Here is a 13089-nt window from a genome sequence, read left to right as displayed (position 1 = left end):
GCGATTGGACCGCTCGACGGTCAAAGACGGAGGTGAGACGAGGACCAACTACGGAGGCCCGTGTGACGGCGAGCGTTGGTACCGTGCGGCGAGTGACCAACAGGACGTCGGTCTCAGACGGAAGCGTACGACGATCGTTCGTCGAGTTGCCGACTAGACGACGGCGGGAAGCTAGTCAATCGCGAGCCCCGAGGACATGCAGTGAGCCCCTCAGTGGCAACAACGACGGCGAGCAGGAGAACATGTGAGTACGTTCCAATATACGTAGTGGGCGGAAGCTTTGCGACGCCGAAGAAAGAAAGGAAAAGAGAAGAGTTATGTTGTTTAGCAAGCATTAGACAGGTCCAGGAAGAGTGACAAGAGTAGGAGAAAGAGAGAGACAGGAGCAGGAGCTAGGAGGGGAGAATATGTGGGCAATGAGAATACACGTTTGTTAACAAGTTATGTTCTCATGATTTTGTTTGATTTGTTGGTGCACATTGCCTTAAGTGTTTGTGATTGGTCCGCCCTATGGTAGTTCTGCTCTACCGCAACCGGGGAACTGTAACATCGTAAAGATAGAAGACTTCAGGGATCTTCGTTTGAGTTTAGGGAACTTCATAGCAGTTTGTCAGAGATCTTAAAAATCCCAATGAACCTCCTGAAGATGAAGATTTTGGACCATCGTTTAATTTCAAGGTACTTTGAAATTTGAGTAAATTTTCTAAAACTTTGTAAAGATTTTGTAGATGTTCAGGAAACGTTGCATAAGTAACAGGATATTCTTTCAGATATGCTCCCTAGACAGCCAGGAAGTTTTAAAAGATCAGCATTTGCTGATGTTCTTCTGATCTGAATTAGCGAGTTGCTAAAAACAGGATGACTTAAGAATGTGCTTAAGTTTTTGAATATCATAATTTTTCAAATGCATAGATCAACTTTCAACACGGTATTTTCAAATTGTAGCAATGGCTGTACCACTTTCTGGTTTGTTGTAGCGAGATGGTGGCGCTTGGTGGTCACTTTGTGGAATTTGTGCCGATACTCAGGTGTTACCTTCTGACACTGTTGGTATACAAAGGCAAGGTCGCCCATTATCTAACCGAAAAGGTTATTTCTTTTTAGCGATTACGGGCATCGACGCAAAAACGATGCCATCGAAACCCGCAGAGCAATGGTCAGCAGAAGCCACCTAGATCGTACCGTGCCAACCAGAAAGCGTTGGTATCATAACATTGCTGCATTCGTAGCATTTCGATATAATCTATTCAAAATACGTACCATCCCATCTCACAATATATACCACTTGTGTTGCCGATGAATGGTTAAATTACGTTGAACGTCTTGCAACGGTCAAATCCCCGTACTAAACAATACTGATACACTTTTTGTAGAATTTTTGTCCATTCTATATTTTGAAAATAACGTGTCAACAGATGTTAGTCATGTTAGTGTTGAACCGGAAAAAAAACAATTGACCGGCAAATTAATGGCTTTTGCTATTAAAGGATTTCAAGAATGTAAGCACTGCACCTAATATATGCTACCTTTCATCTAAAATAGGAATGGTTTGTGCAAACGCAAATGAAATGTCGGTCAAAGCAACCAAGTTTCAACAGCCTGTATTTCGCTTACCTATACCTTCCAGAACTTCGAGCTCTGCAGTTCTAGCATTAATCGTAGCACATGAGATGAGGCACATGAGATCAGCGCGAGCCTCGCGCACGCCAGAATTTTTGGGTGTCGCATTTGTTTCTCGCTCGTATCTTATTCTCGCGTGTCTCTTTCTCGCTCGTCACATGTTGTTTTCGTTGCGACGGGAGACGGTTTGTTGAGAGTCTCGGCAGCACATTTTTGCACACACGAGGAAAATGTAACTCTGGTTTAAACACAAGCTCTCTCACAACAGAATAAACTGCCATCGTTGGGTTCCGAGTGCATAAAGCACTGTTAACATGTTAGTTAGTTGAAATGTTAAAACCATGAGTTTTGGAAATGGTGTATGTGTGATCTAGTTTGGAAAACATTGTTGGCTGAACGGCGCCGGTGGTGTAGTGGTAAGCGTGATTACCTCTCACCCCAGCAGGCCTGGGTTCAATCCCAGTCGGCGCCTCCGGGATGTTCTGAGACATAACATCTCTGATCACGCCTTCCTTCGGATGGGAAGTAAAGCCGTTGGTCCCCGGTTCATTAGTTGATGGGTCGATAGGTAGGGTCCAGGTGTGGGAGCTGCCTTCCTGGCACGTGTCGGTAGCATTGGTGCTCAGCACGGAAAACAAGATCGACGGAAAAAACAAACCAAAGGAAAAAAAAATTGTTGGCTGAGAGTTGATTTTTTTCTTGATCTGACTTACGGTTCCGGAGATATACCGAGCAGAATGATTTTAGATAATGATTTTTTTTTTTTCAAATCAACGGAACGCTCCATCAACATGAAATTTTCAACAGTACAAAGATCTCATCAATATCTACATGTAGAAAAAAATTCATACCGATCTGACGTTGGATGTTGGAGATAAAGAGATTCCCTTCTTATTACCTTTGTTAGTACCGTAACATAGGTATTAAAATCGTATTTCACACGTCTTGCCGTCGCACACAACCCGATCTTAATACTTGCGTTCCGTAAAACCCCGTTTTTTTTAAGTCAGGGGAAGGCATTATGTTTAGTTTAGTTGTTATAAACTAATGATTTTAAATTGGCTAGCCTATTGGTCCTAAGCAAATCGATTAACGGATCCCATTCTAGTAAAAATTCTAGTACTACACAATGTTTGTTTTGATTCGCTATGAAAGTTTGACCGATAAAATGAGGGGTTCGTGAATTTTCCTATGTTTCGAGGGGTGCACCGATTAGCTTGGAACAGAAGAAATTACCAAAGCTGAGCCAAAAAGTTGTACATGTTTTTTCGGGACCTTTTGGTCTTAGAGTTACCTCTATGTTTGTACTGTGACGATGCCAAGAGTTTTATATCTTTCTCATGTATTCCAATAAGACCAGCTGGATTTTTTTCCTTTTATATTCGTCGAACGGCCAATGAGATCAACCCAAATTTGAGTTCAGTTAATTCTTTAACACAAAAAGTGCAGGAACTCTGCGATAAGTAAATTTGCCACATGTGAATAATATGGAAAACCTCAAAAATCTGCCGGAAAATTTTGAAATTTTACGAAATTTTTTCGCAGTTTAGGAGTAGTACCAATAAACAGAGAGAATTCAATCTTTGCATATCTCATATTCGAGTTTTTTTTTCACTTTTTGCGATTAATGAATATACTTAACTCAAATTTGGGTTAATTTCTTTGGCCGTATATAACAAGTTTGTTTTCTATTGTGCGTAAACACGTTATTTCTAAACAATTCAAGGGCTACCCAATACTGATCACACAAGTTTGTAACTCACAAGATAACAAAATTACAATCGGATTCAGTTCAAATTTATTTTTTCTTCAATTTGTTTTCTCAATTTCGGCAGTAGATCCTACTCAAATTTAGATTGTTTAGAAATAGCGTTTTGCCCGTAAATTGAGCAATTCGCATAATCTTGGACTATGCACCTAAAGCGCACGTTACACAGGTCAAAGTATTCACAATAATAGTACTCAATTTCACTTTATTCAATATTTGGGGATTTGCAATAATAATGACAGTTTAAATTTATGTCATCAATATTTTTGAAAATATATCTTCCAACTTTTTTTATCAATATATTGATAAGTGTAGCAGGTACTTTAAATCTTGGTCTATACATCATTCCCATTCTTACAATCGCTATCAAAACTGGTGCATCACGAATTGGATTGAAACATTCATCTTTCTAACCAGGCAAAGGCCGGTATAAATAAAAATATCCATTACGGCCTCGTCTATCTACGGATAATATTAAAAAGAAATGATACTGTGTAACAAAGGTTCTATTTACCTGCCCGGTAGATCAATATGGTTTTTTTTATATTCTTGAGATAGCATGAATAATTAATTAATTTATTTATCTTTATTAGGGAGGCTTTCAGTCTGGGGCTGGTTTGCCTCCAAATAGCATGAATAACCCAACCAACAGAATGACCTTAAAATAAATGATGAAAAGTGTAAATGAATTTGTTTATTATATTACTCAAATAATTCTTACATGTAAAAATGATCAAAACATATTTGTTAGGAGTCGGAACATATTTTATCGACTCCGCAGCCCTGGTTGAAAGAACGACGGATCATTCCCGAAATATCCTCATCGGTTAAACTGCTACATCCACACCAATACCAGGGCTACCCGAGCAAAGCTTAAGATCAAATTGAAATCAAAATTTGCTGTTATGATGTAACTTATTTTGAATACTCCAGTTGATCTCATTTTGGTTGACTTAACGGTTAACACAGCAAAAATGAGAGCAAAATTTTACACTGTTGAAGCAAACGGAAAACTAATCCTGCTTTCAATGAAATCAATTTGATTATTGATTTTGCATTCATAATGTTTAACTGAATACGGGTCTAGAGTAAATGGTTACCATTCATGTTTCTCAAGCTGAAAGACTTAGGCTCCAATCTCACCGCGGGCAAGTCACGAATGACCTAAAATGTGTTAAACAAATCAGATAAACGATAATCATTAGTTCAACGACAGATGAATTTCAATTAAATTTTAAACAAGACGTAAACAGCAGAACTTCAAGTTAAGTTGCTTTCATTAAAAAAGTCTTGACTGCATAATGAAAGCACAATATGATATCAGACTTATGTCGCAACATTTGAATTCAAAATGAGTTTTCATTATGATAGGAACTGCACACTTTAATATCGATTTGCTTTCATTTTGTTAGCCGACTTTGCTCGGGTAGGCACCCAATGCAATCGAAATACATTCTTCAGCTCGACTCTGGTGATTCATTTGTACCGTATCAAGCAATTTACTTTTTATCTGTAACCTCCCTTTTGCTGTTTCAGTTTTTTCCCATGACAATGTAAAGGAAAAAAGTTATGTTGAGGAGACGATTCCATTTGTTAGGGAAGGGGAGGACAGGAGGGGCTCGGGAAGAAGGAAAACTTTCCCATTCATCTTGCTTTGCTACTAGGTACCAATTTGTAGCAAAACATAATCATTGAGCTCCCTGTGTGCCTCATGGATGATGATGGTCCAGGCATTCGAGGAAAATTTAGCAGCATTTCGAGATACGCTTGTGCTCGTAAAATCCAAGATGGATAGGAACCGAACGGATCGGAACGACTCATTTCTTGGTAAAGGATTACGGTTCGTTATCTGTGATGGGTGTGAGTCATGTGCGGATGATGGTATTGCATGCAGGGGTGAATCGGCAATAACAGCGGGAGTGGGGCAGGGCGGGGCAGGGCGGGGCGGGGGCACGCGGTTATAAAACGAAAGGCAATTTTCTGGTAATCTCTGGTAATGCTCGCTGCTGTATTATACCATCGTGTACAGGTGAGCAAGATTACAATGTTTTCTTCCAAGAATGAAGCGTTTTATTCGAGTAAACAAATGGATTTTGATGTAGATTTGATTTATGATTTGACGGAATAAAATCAATAAAAATGAATGATGGAACTTTTTTGAGAATTTTATATTCATTGGAATTTGAATTGACTTTTATCCGAATGGAAATAAAATGTTCGATTCACACGATTCATACCGACGGTAAACATCGTTTTTCACGTCTTACCGGATTTTCACACCCGGCCGTGGTGATACAGCGATGAAATATTTGCAAAATCTGTGTACAAAAAAAAAAGCGAGGATTCATTAGCATTTTTCTTGTCCAATGTTGTGAGCCGAAAAACCCATTTATTCAGGATTAACGAGAACATCTTTCATTAATCCTCATCGCAATCATCACCCATCGTCGTCGTCGTCGTCTTGTGGCTTCTGGTTGGATCAATTCTGACTGAGGCACTCATCGTGCGTAATTCATCCTCTCAAGTCATGGATGTAGAGAGAAAATGAATACTTTTTTACCCGTTCATCGAGACAGGCGTCTCGTCGCTGCCGTCATCGTCGTCCATGTCATCATCGTAAGGCCACTCGCCATTATCTCGAAATTGCGCAGACAGTGACGAAGATGATACCAGACACGTGAACACACCCTTAACCTTCCTTGACGTAGCACGTTGATATTTCACACGCGTTCGAAATAGGAATTATGACGAAAAGCTACCCGCTTACCAACAAGTCTTGCCGCAGCAAATATGAAGGTATACTTAGGTATCTTAGAATTCACCCGGAGAACACTCAACTACAGAGCACGTCAAACCGGAGGAGGTCGAGCGAAAGATCATTAGTAACTGGCGTTGGTTGTTGTACGTTATAACGATGACACGAGGAAAAACAAACCCCGTTGTGACCTCGAGATGTAAATATCAATACAAACAGAACAACTGGGGCTAGCAGCGAATAACTTCTACGATGATGGCACTGCGTAGCAAAGATGAGCTCGCAAAGAAAAATATTATCACCACAGTATTGAGCTCGAGGGGTAAAGAAAATAAACAGAGGGAAGTGAAGTAAATAAATAATAGCAGGCAAAACTCATAATAATTTGACTTGGTCGCAGTCCTACTGGGCACTTTACATAATACTCCGGTTTGTATTGCGATCTCACGATTGAGATTTAAAAATAATGATGTTATGATGCTGCTGCAACAGCTATTTTAAGATTCCCATTAATTTTAATCACGCTATTTTTAGAACGTATGTGTAAATTAAGATCTCAACGGGTTCGTTCGGCTAGCTTTTGCAGAAGTGATGCTGATACATGCATGCATATATTCATGGCAGCAATCTAGGGTTAATGTAAACACTGTAGCTACTTCTTATGCGTTGTGGATGGCAGCTGATGAGAAATGTGTACTATGCTATGCTCAGTTCTGCTCTCATGACTAGAAGCGAAAGAATGTGTAATTTATCTACATCGTAGACGTTGTTGAAGCAATTTGTTGCAAGCTTCCATGCATGCTGAACAACGTATGAAGTTTGAATGTGATCTGAATGGAATTAGATTTGGGCTGCTCTCAGAAATAACAAAAAAGAGCACTTGTTAGTATACCAGAATCATCAATATTTAAAATATTCACATTGCAATGTCCATGTTTGAAGTGCTTCAAACCCACATAGTGCTGATTATTTTCAGACTGTGTACCTTATTGTTGGGGCCTCCCTTAGCTCAATCGATAAAGGCGCAGTTATAAACCAAGGCTATGCTTTAGACGGCTGGGGTCGATTCTCAGTCTGGTCTAGGAATGCTTCGGGTTGAACATATTTTCGACTTCCCTGGGCATAGAATATGATTTTACTTGCCACACAATTAGGCAGATGAAAATTTTATTATTAATTTATATCACTTCTCTCCCTTAAAAAAATACAAAATATTGAAGAGGCAAAACATAATTTACCATATGTAAAATAGTATTTCGCTTTGCGCTTTATCTTATCTACACGCTAACCAAAAAGTTATTACAATGAATGTTAGTGGCATTTCCTATCATCCACCGCAGCGAATGATTCAAATCGACCTTGCAGACGGTGCAGACGATTTCATGTTCTGTCTACGCCTTGGACTATACAAGCAAGCATTTTATTTATAACTTTGTAGAACGATGCACACAGTAGCCACGATTCTCTCCAATTCCCGTTCAGCAGAAAAAGCATACAAAATCGACTTATCGTACCATGAGCGCTTCTTATTCAATTTTAGCCTATCCATATCTCGAGGCATGGAGAGATCAGTCGAGAAAACACAAGCCTGATCATCGAAACGTTCGTGATTCGAGTCCAGTAGGCAACCTTTTTACCCTTCTTACTAAGAAGGGTATAGATATCACTTGAAAAACCGACGGGCCGAGTGTCATATACCATTCGACTCAGCTCGAAGAGATTGGAACATGTCTGTGTGTGTGTGTGTACGTGTGTATGTGTGTATGTGTGTGTGTGTATGTAACGAAATGAATGCGCTCACGTTTCTCAGCAACCTCTCAACCGATTTGGACAAACTTGGCGCCAAATGATAGGTCTTAGGGTCCCATTGAACGCTATTGAACGGTTTTGGAATCGGTAAACCGGTTCCGGAGATATGGCCGGAATAAGATCCGGTGAATATGGGCCTTCACGCTGGATTTAACGGAAAACGTATCAAAACCATCATGCGACACATCAAATTACTACAGAATTCAAAAATAAGATCAATGCAAGTCGTGTTAAGTGTTTCAGACCACATTGAACACACTTGGACATGTTCCGGGTACGGGGAAGTTGCTTGAATATGAATTGAATTAAAACCCATTAAATCACATTAAAATACGATGATAAGGTGATTGGTAGCCTCACCAAATAGACTACACCCGGATATATTCCGGGTACCCCCAGACAGTGGCGCAGCGTCACTGGATGACACGGGGGTGGGGGGCTTGGTCACTGATAATGACAATAAAATAAATAAACTTGAATAAGTAAGAAGGGTCTGATCACACCATAGGTGGATAAATTCGGGTTTTTGAATTTCTTTTTAACATGATTCATTTCTCTTACAAATACACTCCACATTTTTCGGTCTCCATTTTCCTGCATTGGAGCGCAGCTCGGTATACCGCATTCTCCACTAACATCCTGCGATGATGGATCCTTTATTTTTGTAAACAAATCTTTCATACCTCGGTTCAGGGCCGTATTTAACATCCTTGGGGGCCCTGGTCTATTTGTAATAAATTTTCATATTCTAGCAAACATGATATAACAACCCTTGTGACAAACTTTATTGTAATAAATATTTTTCTAATCTGCTTTTATTCTAACGCACATTTAACCTTACTGAACCAAATCTGTTTACGACTCATAATGCTTGCAAATTTGTTAATAGAAGTGTTTTTATCAATTTTCATCAATATATCGTACTCAATATTCGTGATCAGTCTGATTTATAGCATCCCTCATTTTTTTTTTCAGTCATATTAATGTATCTTGAGCAGTTTGTGGACATGGCAATTTTGGATTTATCATAGCCTTATGGTCCATGATTTGTGCTTATAAAATAGAATAAAACCATGATAAAACTTTCAATGCTACTTGATATCAGTCCATATGTCGCTAATTAGTTTTAACAGTGCCTTTAAAGTAATACAATAATCTCCAACAAAATGTTTAAGCGGTTGACATACTCAAACCAATTTCTTAACCTTCATGGTTAATTTGAGCAATACTATGACAGTTCATCATTAGTCCATTTTGACAAATACTTTCAAATTGCCGAGGGAAGTATTTTTTTTTTTTCAATGAATGGTGAAAAACATTTTTTTCTGTTTTTAAAGCTGCGTCCAAAATCAGAATTTACGTTTATTTTTGAAAAAGCATAGCAACTTATCTTCTTATTGTTTCCAGTTCTGTCCAACTAAAAAACGGGACGGTTTTCTAGTCATAGTTCTATGAAAAAAAAAAAAAAAAAACAATCTTGTTCAAACATTTCCCAAAGGCAAGGTTGCAAAGACTCATTTCAGCTAGAACAATGTTTTTCTAAATTATGAAATAATTAGATGCCATGATCAAATTTTGAATTGGTAGGATACAAGAAGAGGTTGCAAAGAATGTGTTTGACATATTAAACCTGTTTATTTCACTTCATGAGAGTCACAATCAGCGATTTTTCACAAACTCACTCACTCACTCACTCACTCACTCAGCGATCAGCAAATCGCTGATTGTGACTCATAGAAAGCAAAATTTACAGGTTTTATGTTTCCAACGCATACTTTGTAACCTCTTCTTGTAAGTTACAAGTAAAACATGCCATCATATCATCTTTTGGTTTTATTATTCCGAAAAACATTATTTTAGCTGAAATGAGTCTTTGCAACCTTGCCCAAAGGTATACGTTACATAAATCAATTCAATGCATATCACCATCTTCACCAACGTTAATGATTTGTGATTCAAGAGATGGAAGAATTGGATTATCAATATATTACTGCGGAATGCTCCGTAGGTTTCCTTCCACATGGTTGCTCCATCTTATCCAATCCCCAAAGTACCGCAATCCTAGACTCACCCGTATATGTAAAAATTGCGAAAATGCCATTGGGTGGCCAGCGAACCGAGAAAAACCAATCAACCTTAGCATACGGTCATCAGTCACTTAAATTATATACGTCTAATTTTTTTTTTTACAAATGTAGATATAAGGTTTTTTGGGGGCATATTTAGTAAGAATTTAAAAAATATATAACTTACCTTACTACAATTAACTAAACATAACGTGTTTAAGGGTGTCAACAGTTAAATTGTAACACTTTTAAAAATCTGTAACATTTCACCCTTTACGTTAATTTTAATGAAATTTTGAGGGAGATGGCCTCAGCGTGTTTTGTTTATACTACGTGAGTTTCATTGTGAAATTTCTAGTAGTTTTTAAAAAGAAATCGAAGGAAAAGCGCGTGTGCGAGCAAATTTTGCACACTCACATCAACAAACCACATCTTTCGCACCGAGTCATCGGAAAGATGTTGGGAATCCAACAATCTACTGTATCTCGTGACATAAAACGTTTAGGAGAACGTTTAACTGTCGATCGGAAACAAGTGAGTGGAAGAAAAATGTTCCGTACTGTGTTGAAGATCACAAGCAAGGGGTTGCTGTCTTCAAACGACAAACCGTTCGGGATGTTGCGAAAAACTGCACCTGACAAAAAGTTTCGTGCAGAAAACCAAAAAACGAGCAGGACTACGTTCATTCAAGGTTCAGAAAGCACCAAACCGCAATGAACGGCATAATAGGACAGCTAGAACGCGGACACGTAAGCTGTACTCTCATATGTTAACAAAACCACACCACCATACTTTATCATGCACGATGAAACATACGTAAAAGCGGACCTCAAACTAATTCCGGGAAACCAGTATGTGACTGCAAAAGACAAGTTCGATGATTCAGAGCCCCTCAGTAAACAGCAAGTGTCGAAGAAATTCATGATTTGGTAGGCGATTTGTTTGTGCTGAAAATGGAGCAAGCCTTTCGTAACAACTACAACCGTAAATAACCAAGTCTACGTGAATGAGTGCCTGCAGAAACGACTGCTTCCATTTCTCAAATCGCACAACATTCCTTCAGTTTGTTGGCCGGATCTAGCCTCTTGTCACTACTCTGAGGACGTTCTAGAGTGGTACAAGACGAAAGGAGTCAATTTCGTGCCGAAGGATTTCAATTCCCCAAACACACCGGAGCTGTGGCCGATCGAAATATACTGGGCTATAATGAAGCACGAGCTTCGTAAGCATCCTAAAGTTGGCACTAGGGAGCAGGGAATGTTGAAATCATGGTTAAAGCAGAAAAAAATGTCGATTCAGCCGTTGTACAAACCCTCATGGGTGGAATTAAGAAGAAAGTTCGGGCATTTGGATTTGGTGAAGAAATAGAGTGAAATAAAGATACCCAAACCAGCTTATATATAGTATTACATTTCCTGGAAGTTTCATAATAATCAGTTTTTGGCAAATACTTCTAAGTGATGCAATTTAACTGTGGACACCCTTTAGATCTAATAGAGTCCAAAATCCAGTCACGCCATTTTAGTAGTTCAGACTTGAATTTTGACGTCCCAGATGGTGGTTTCAATAGCTTGGTGGCATTTCACTCGCTTATAATGCCGATAGAGGCTTTTGTCCCGCTTGCTTTGTTCATTTCATGCAGCTCGGTCGGTCGGTGAAGCAATTTAAATTTGATGATATCTGGAATTGAGGTCAAGAACACCGTTCGTTTTGACTTCTAAAATGGAAGTGTGGGAGCGTCATTGAAATTTACAATTTCTTCAAGGTCTTTGGTCTGGATGCGAATGCTGCTAAGATAGAAGCAAGTTACCGGATATCGGAGGAGAAAGCCCCATTAATCAAAGTTCAATCGTTTCAGTTTCAATGTTTGCCCTATTTGTTAGAATTAATATAATTAAAATAAATATAAAACATTTTTTGGGATGGTCTAGGAAATCCAAATTATACTGAAGTTTAAATCTTTATTTTTAAAAGATCAACAAAGACTAAAAGGGATGTTCTGCAAATATATGTTCTCAAAAATCCTCACAAAGTCCAAACACACCGTATCAAATCAAAAACAACATTGTTCACTCGGCTGTCGACAAAAGCAGGCCACTCTCGATGTGTGCTACGCGATCGTCTGTTTACTCGGCAGCAACCATTGTGTGGTTCTCCTCATTGTTCTTCATCAGCAGTTCTTTCGGTCGATGCGTCGTCGACTTTGGAAAGCAACCGTTTCGTGATGATTGTGTGAGTGCTGACCACGTTTTGCGTCCATTGCTGCAATGGACGTGCTCTGACCCTCGTTGGCGTACAACAATTTGCCATACAATGAAACTACTGGAAGCGGCTCCAGTTCTGATGGAGGAGGCTTTTTGGATAGCGGAAGATAAAGTGTTTATTGTGTTGTACCTTTTGACTATAGCTTTAAGATGTATTGTATAGTGACCATGAATCCTCGGCTCTGTTAAGTTAATTCGGTTGAGCCTTATCAAATAAATTAATATACAAAAAAAAAAAAAAAAAATCAAAAACAACAAATAGGGGAAATGGTTCTAATGTTGGCCTATGGATCTAAGATTGGGTCCATCGCTAAAAATCTTCTATTCATCAATTTAATCTAGATGAACGCGTCGTTTGGACGGTACAAATGGATATTTTTGGTCGCTATTGAAAATATAGTCGATTACTGATATTATGGCCCCAAATAAGGGGCATTTAGGCTGACATTACATCCCTTTCCCCTATCTTTAGAATTCACTAGAAGATCTTTTTAGGATCTTTTTCAGGATAATTTAAATAGTATTGAAATTATTTGCTTTAGATAATTTCTTCAGAACACCATTTAAATTCTGTTTATAAATCTCTTTTAATTCGCCTTAAAATTGACCAAGTAGGACCGCGATGCAAATACAAGTCTCTTGAGAATAACCTAGGACTTCAATTCAGGGCTTCCTTTATTCTTCCCATGGAATTCACCTCATCATTTCTTAGAACTACATGCAAAATTATCTTGAGATTATGGACAGAGCTCCTTTATTACTTTAAATCCTTTTCAATTTTCCCTACATTTCCATAGGTATTTTCGG

At 38.7% G+C, this 13089-nt stretch overlaps 1 protein-coding gene across 4 annotated transcripts in view; it reads right to left on the bottom strand.

Moving 5' to 3' along the window:
• Shal (Potassium voltage-gated channel protein Shal) overlaps window positions 1-13089 on the bottom strand; it is a 635870-nt gene that overhangs the window by 411145 nt on the left and 211636 nt on the right. The window contains exon 1 of one of the 4 annotated variants that reach the window (XM_065229081.1): window positions 6156-6219. The exons of the other annotated variants lie outside the window; for them this stretch is intronic. The gene's annotated coding sequence lies outside the window, so the exon portion shown is untranslated. Of the gene's footprint in view, window positions 1-6155; window positions 6220-13089 lie in introns of those variants that run through there. 4 annotated transcript variants of the gene reach the window in all.

This window comes from Ochlerotatus camptorhynchus, unplaced genomic scaffold (assembly GCF_037179485.1).
Source record: "Ochlerotatus camptorhynchus isolate MF236.1 unplaced genomic scaffold, CSIRO-AGI_Acam_v1.1 ptg000307l, whole genome shotgun sequence".
Lineage (NCBI taxonomy): Eukaryota > Metazoa > Arthropoda > Insecta > Diptera > Culicidae > Ochlerotatus > Ochlerotatus camptorhynchus.
The sequence above is the reverse complement of the archived record's forward strand: the minus strand, read 5'-3'. Positions and strand labels throughout refer to the sequence as shown.